The sequence below is a fragment of the Camelina sativa genome, chromosome 1, assembly GCF_030686135.1.
Source record: "Camelina sativa cultivar CO46 ecotype springtype chromosome 1, ASM3068613v1".
In the NCBI taxonomy this organism is placed as follows: Eukaryota; Viridiplantae; Streptophyta; class Magnoliopsida; order Brassicales; family Brassicaceae; genus Camelina; species Camelina sativa.
In genome coordinates this window covers 18666931-18674174 of record NC_141880.1, presented here as the reverse complement: position 1 = coordinate 18674174, position 7244 = coordinate 18666931, and the positions used below count along the sequence as shown (strand labels likewise).

Below are 7244 nucleotides of genomic sequence, written 5' to 3'. Positions count from 1 at the left end.
CTTGTTCAGCTTAACTTGAAGATCCTCAACCATACTAGTCAACTCTTGAACTAACCTCTTAAGCTTTTCCACAGAATCATCTTGTAAGGAGAGCTTAGCCTTTGGAGTTGCTTCACCACTTGAACCTTCTTGACCCCCTTTGTCCTTGATAGTAAAAGGTTGATCATCAATGGTAGGAAGGTTGGTTGGGTTATAGATGTTAAACTTCATGGCTATATCTTCAGCAATGTTCAAGGTCACAAGACCCTCTTTGACATCAATAACTGCTCCAACAGTGGCTAGGAATGGCCTTCCAAGAATGATTGGATCTTCAGGTTCCTTGTCCATCTCCAATACCACAAAATCAGTGTGAACCCTTGCCTTCCCTATCTTGACTGGGACATTCTCCAACCTTCCAACTATCTCCTTGTTTGACCCATCAGCTAAACATATATGAAGGTTGGTGGACTTGAAATCAGTTCTCCCAAGCTTTTGTGCTATGGAGTATGGCATCACACTTGTTGAAGCTCCCAAATCACAAAGGCATTGGTTGTAGTGAAGATAGCTAAGTGTGCAAGGCAGATAGAATGGACCTGGATCCTTAAGCTTGATTGGAATGATAACTCCTCCAAGGTCCTCAAGATCCTTCTCATCTTGAGCTTCAGCCTTCTTCTTTGACAAATCAAGCAAAAAGTCTTTGTAGAGAGGATATGGATCATACTGTTCCAAGGCAGGTCCTCTCTCCTCTTCTTGGTAAGCAATGGTGATCTCTTGTATGGCCAACACTTCCTCAACCACAGCTTCTTCAATCACAACCACTTCCTTCAAAACCTTCTCTTCCTCTTGTTGCTTAGCCATCATCTCCTTTCTCTCAATGATTTCCCTAAGCTCCTTAATCTTTTGTGCTTTGAAACGTCCTCGGAATGGAAGAGGTGGCTTGTAAGCAGGAGGAATGTACTTAGCAGGCTTGACAGCTTCTGAGTCTGCAACTCGATCGACCACTCGAGCATGCACTCGGTCGAGTGGCTGTTCGAGTACTTGGTCGAGTGCAATAACGGACTCCAGTTGCTTTGCACAAACGTCACTTGGGGCTTCAGTAACTAATGAATTCCCCAAACTTGGACTTCACTGTCCTCAGTGACTTCCTCATCAGAGATATGAATGGCTTTTGCAGTGAACTCCCTTGGATTTTGAACAGCTTTTCCAGGGAGTTGGTTGGGTTTAGGAGCTGAAGTAGAGGCAATGTTACTTTCCATATACTTCATTCTGGAGTTGAGACCTTCAAACTTCATGTTCAGATCATTGTACTGTGATGTGAGCCTTTGATTCAACTCAGCAAACTGCTTGGCTTCCTCAATCTTGCCTTGTGTTTGCCCAATCAACAACTGTTGCATCATTGCTCTTAAGTCTTGTTCCTGGCCCTGGTTAGTCTGAAACCCTGATGGGGGACACAATTGGGGCTGGAACACTTGGTGTTGTTGCTTGGGGATGTAGTTTTGTTGCTGTTGAGGTTGTTGAGGTGGATAGACTTGGTCTTGAGGGTTGGCCACATTGGTGCTCCTATAAGAGAGATTGTTGTTCTTGAAACCTCCTTGGTTGTAGCCTTTGAATCCTCCCTGGTTCTGCATGTAGCACAACTCAGCAAATTCAGGCTCCCCCTCTTGAACTGGAGCTTCCTCTTCACCAATGAAGTGAATGGACTTGGATTGGCTGAGGAGGATCTTGTCAAGCTTCTCATTGACCATCTTCAAATCCTTCTTATACTTGTCCTCTTGATCAGTTGAGGAGCTCCTTATGGTCCTATCATAGTCCTCATTATAATTGCCATTAGATTGAGCAAGATTCTCAACCAATTCCCATCCTTCTTCCACATTCTTGTTGAGGAAGTTGCCATTAGAGGCTGTGTCAAAAAGCATTCTTATCTTGGGAAGCACTCCTCTATACAAGGTGCTTAGAAGTGACTCATTGCTGAAACCATGGTGAGGACACTGAGTTTGGAATCCTTTAAACCTCTCCCAAGCTTCACAAAAGCTCTCATTATTCCTTTGAGCAAATCCAGAAATCTCATTCCTCAGCCTAGTAGTCCTTGCATTGGAGAAGAACTTGGCCAGAAAAGCTTTCTTGCATGCATCCCATGTGGTGATAGCTCCAGTAGGTAGAGTCTTAGCCCAAAGGTGAGCTTTGTCTCCAAGAGAAAATGGGAAGAGCCTTAATTTGAATCCATCTTCACTCACTCCATTGATCTTTGTGAGGCCACAGATTCTGTCAAACTCATCAAGGTGATCTAGTGGATCCTCCATTGGCAACCCATGAAACTTGTTGGCTTGTATCATTGAGATCAATCCACTCTTGATCTCAAAGTTATTGTTTGCTACTGAAGGTGGCACAATTCCAGCCCTTTGGTTGTGGGTATTGGGTGCATCTCCTGCACCAATGTGCCTTGGTCTTTGCTCATGGACAGCTTGTTGCTCCATGATGTCTTGACCTTGTTGTTGTTGAACTACTCTTCCTTGCTTATGTCTCAAACCCTTCTGTAGCCTGTGGTTGTTATCAATAGGCTGTTGAAGACTATCTTTGCCTTTTGACCTTGTGTGCATCAACAAACTCTACTACAGACTCGAACAGGTACACGGTCGAGCGCAGGCTCGAGTGGGTGGTCGAGTCGACTGGGAAGTAATGGCTAATTTGATCCGGCTTCTGGCTCGATCAAGTGCTCGATCACAGCTCGGTCGAGTGGTGGTCGAGTAGGTGGTCGAGTGGGTACCTGAAACACAAAACAGCCAAGCAAAGGAAGATTCTAGTTCAGTAACTTCACAAGTGTTGAAAACGAACTTAATCTTAGACTAATAATGATCCTAAATGTCACAAAACACACTCAAATGGGCAACGACGCCAAATTGAAACTGACTTTCTTTGTGGTGTGGTGAAAGAAAGATGTATGGAATGATGATGTATGGAATGAATAGAAGTCAGGGTGTTTCAATTCCCCTTATGCAGTTGCAGTATAAGAGGTGTCAATCCTATCTGAGTGATTGTGAATAATTAAGATGTGCATATGAGTCTAAGTCAAGCCAATTGTAAAGATTGTTTGTCACTAACAATCCTAAAATGAGATAAGAAATGCAGAAAGTAAAATAACTAGAACAAGATACTAAATGCAAACAGAACAGACAAATTAAAGCTATAATGAAACTAGAACAGAGATAGACACTATGCTAATGAACTAATGCAAGACAAGTAATGAGTAGGAAACTACGTGAATGCAATGGAAATGAAACAGGAATGAAACAAGACAATCACAAATCAAAAACACAAGTTCTGGGGATGAACACGAGCAGCACTCGACCGAGCGTAGGTCGAGTACGTGGTCGAGCTAGACTTGAACGTGAAAACAGAGCAACACAAGAAAAACAGAGCAATGCTAAAACTAATCAAACAACAAGCAAGCAATGATATTTAGACTAAGATTTCAATAAACAAAGAAGGCCTTGAGGAGGGATTCATGGGCTGAGCTAATCATTGTGGTTATCTAACTTGGTCAACAAATCTCAAGCAAACTTTGAGCTGATCTCTAGACATACTATTCTAATACATGTTTAATCCACTCTCATGGCAAGAAACAATCAAACCTATGCAATTCTAGACTTGTTCTCACAAAGAAAAGAATCTACACAAGCAGGCATTAAGCAATACATCTCAAACGAAACAAGACTCCTAATCTCTTAGCAAGCCTAATGGTAAGCTCTAGATCTAGCCTTATCTATGCTCCTTAGACATTGGTGTGATGCTAAAATGCTTGAAATCAAACCCTACCCTCTCAGATATAGGATCAGCATTAAGATCATCTAGCCTAGAAGAGATCTACAACAATCAAGCTTGACCAAATCAAACAAACCACAAGATCAACCCAGCCTAACCCATCCTCAAGGTCCTAAACAAACTACTCACAAGAACACATGGTGAAATATGTCAAACACCCAGAAAATAATGAAACTTGCATCATTAGAAAGATGAAACAGAGATCTACAATATTGATGAAGGAATTAAACTCGAAATCTTAATACTTTGAAAGTTATGAAACAAACAAAATATAAGAATCTAGTCTTTCTCTCTCAAACAAGTACAAGATCTAAAATAAAAGAAAAGTGCAAAAGGAATAATATCTAAAAAAGGTAAAAACTAGGTTTTAGACTCTCTAAAAAGCTGGACTTCCTTTGTGGCTGCAAGTACAAGGGCCTTATATAGGAGGTGAGGTGGAAGCCCTAAAAATACAAAAAGTCAAAGTGGTCAACAGCTCGGTCAACTCGACCAGTGCTCGGTCGAGTGGCTGGTCGAGCTGGCTTCTCTCGTGCATTCTCCACTCGGTCGAGTCCTCCTCAGCACACGGTCGAGTGGTGGTCGAGTGGTGCGGTCGAGTTGGACTCCGGACCTTGATTCTACAGCCTTAACTCTCTTGTTTTCTCCTCAGCATTGCTTCCATGCTCCTTAAGCTCCAAAATCACCTGTTTATGCATGAAAAGATGCAAATGCAATGCAACTATACTCTAATGCATGATTAGTCCTAAAGCTACACAATAATGGCCTAAATGGATAGCAAAAGATGCAAAAGTTGTGAATAAAATAAGGGAAAACAAGGTAAAATATATGAACATCAAGCTCCATTGCTTCTACTTCAACTCCTAAGCCCCACCAATTTCCTGAACAAGCTAGTCAAAACCAAAGGGAGTTCACTGTTAACGCCATCCATCTCCATGAGGAAAATGTCACTGAGGACAGTGCGATTCAAGGTGGGGAGGATTCGTCACTAATTGAAGCCCAAAGTGAAGGTTTAACTGAGCAGACTGAAGTAGAAGAACAACTCGACCAGGTGCTCGACCACACACACGACCGAGTGCCTGATCGAGTGGTCGATCGAGCTGAGGACATAGAAACTGTTAAGCCTGCTAAGTACATTCCTCCTGCTTACAAACCGCCTCTACCATTCCCAGTAAGTTTTAAGGCACAGAAGCTGAAGGAACTAAGGGAAATCATTGAGAGAAAGGAAATGATGGCTTTGCAACAAGAGAAAGTATTGGCCATTTAACAAGAGGTTGTCATTGAGGAGAAGGAGGAAGATACAGGACCTCCTTTGGAAAAATATGCTCACCATCCTGCACTCAAGGACATGCTTCTTGAATTATCCAAGCAGAAGGCTCAAAACCAAGACATGAAGGATTTGAAAGAGATTGGGAAAGCTGTTATCCCAACCAAGCTTAAGGACACCTTGCTCCATCAGCTACCTTCACTTCAACAAATGCTTGTGTGATCTTGGAGCATCTGTTAGTGTCATGCCCTACTCTATAGCAGAAAAGCTTGGACACACTGAATTCAAGCCAAGCAATCACTACATAAGTCTAGCTGATGGTTCACACAAGGATGTAGTTGGTAAATTGGAGAGCCTCCTAGTCAAGATAGGCAAGGCAAGAATTCCCACTGATTTCATCATAATAACGATGGATAAGGAGTTAGAAGATCCAATCTTGCTTGGGAGACAATTCCTTGCCACAGCAGGAGCAGTCATTGATGTTAAGGAGGGGTTGATAAGGTTGAACATAGCTGAAGGTTTGACCATGAACTTTGATATTACAAATCCATCTAACCAACCAACCATTGGAGGTCAACCATTTAAGATTGAAGATAAGGCTGATTTTGAGGTTTTGAGAGAAGAAGAGACTTCAAAAGCTAAGGTCTCATCTCATGAAGAATTAGTTCAACATCTCAAGGATTCAGTTCAAGTGTTAGCTGGTTTAGTGAAGGGTCTTCAAGTTCAGCTCACCGAGAGGTCTTTGAAGAAGGCAAGACCAAGACTCAAGTTTAAGAAGAAACATGGTTCAAGTGCTAAAGAAGTAGTGATCAAGAAGGAACACCAAGGTTACCAAGTAGAACCAGGGCGGATTTCATCACCTCCTTGATCTCTAAAACAAGCCTGAAAAGGCATCAAAAGTCAAGCTTAGTGACTTTAAACAAGCTCACTAGGGAGGAAGTCCCTAAGGTATCATTGTACATATGCTTTATTTTCCTTGTAGTTTTGATATTTTTGTTTTATGTTTGTGTTGGGCAGGCTGTTTAATGAGAGTGCAGATAGGTTTGGAGAGAATTGGACTTGGAAAAATAGACTCGCAGTCCAGCTCGACCCCCCACTCGGACATGCACTCGACCGAGTCACGGTTGATTCCCATCGTCGAGCTGTCCCAATCTCCATCTCCAAGTCACTAGCAAGACCCCAACTACTCCTATGACAGGATGCAGATGGATGTGGACAACTACTTCCACAATCCCTAAGGTACCACTATCACCTTCACTTGTAAATATCATTGCATTTGATGTTGTGTTTTGTGATTTGTTTTTAATCTTGAATCCTCAATCAAATTTCTTTCACACAGGGACTGTGTGATTTAAGTTTGGGGGAGGGTTTGAGATAGCATTTGATGTTGTGTTTTGTTTTCTTATTTCAAATTTTTAGCATCATCATGTTAATACTTGCATAGCATCTAAGGCATAGAAAAACCCTAAAAATTTGAAATTTTTTGCAAAATTCTTTATAAAAAAAAGAGTGTTCATATAGTTTGCATTGCATATTAGGATCTTGTTTATCATGTTTCATGTAGGATTGTATAGTATTTGCATTAGGGATATATGATGAGTATTCCCTTGTTAGCTTGTTTATTCACTAGACTAGGATCAATGCCCAAGTTAATAGTACTTTGATGCTAGTTGAGTGGTTAGAAGCATAAGATTGAACCAAGCCTTGAATTCCTACATTGCATTTGGTCTAAATTGAAGCATGTTGAGATTTGAAACCATTTCCTATTTATAAGAACCTAATATTGACTTTAAATTATCAATGTGTGCATTGCCTTAAACTCATGGATACCATATACATATTTGGATCATCTTCTTCCTTTTTTACCACTTTTGTTGATCCAAGTAGCTGATTTCCTCATTAAGAATCAGTACCCCTACCCCTAAACCAAACCTTCTTTCAAGCCATGTTTATTCTTGTGTGTGTGAGGCCTTTTTGGGATTGAGCATGGTAGAAAGTGTTAGGTTTGAACTGACAAGAGTAAAGCCTTGTGTAGTTCTAGTTTGCATTTTTCAAACTATATAGGACTAGGTGGTTCACTTGTTGGGTTTGGGACTTGGCTGTTATGAAAAGAAAAGAGGAAAAAGAGAAAGAAAAGAGGGTAGAGTCTTTAAGAGGAGAATGTGTTTAAGTAAAAGTCTAG

At 41.2% G+C, this 7244-nt stretch overlaps 1 non-coding gene across 1 annotated transcript; it reads left to right on the top strand.

Moving 5' to 3' along the window:
• The first annotated feature begins 1950 nt into the window (after positions 1–1950).
• On the top strand, positions 1951–2057 carry LOC147950104 (small nucleolar RNA R71). Its single transcript, XR_015565149.1, has one exon. It is a non-coding gene; the product is annotated as a small nucleolar RNA R71 (small nucleolar RNA).
• The last annotated feature ends 5187 nt before the right edge of the window (positions 2058–7244 follow it).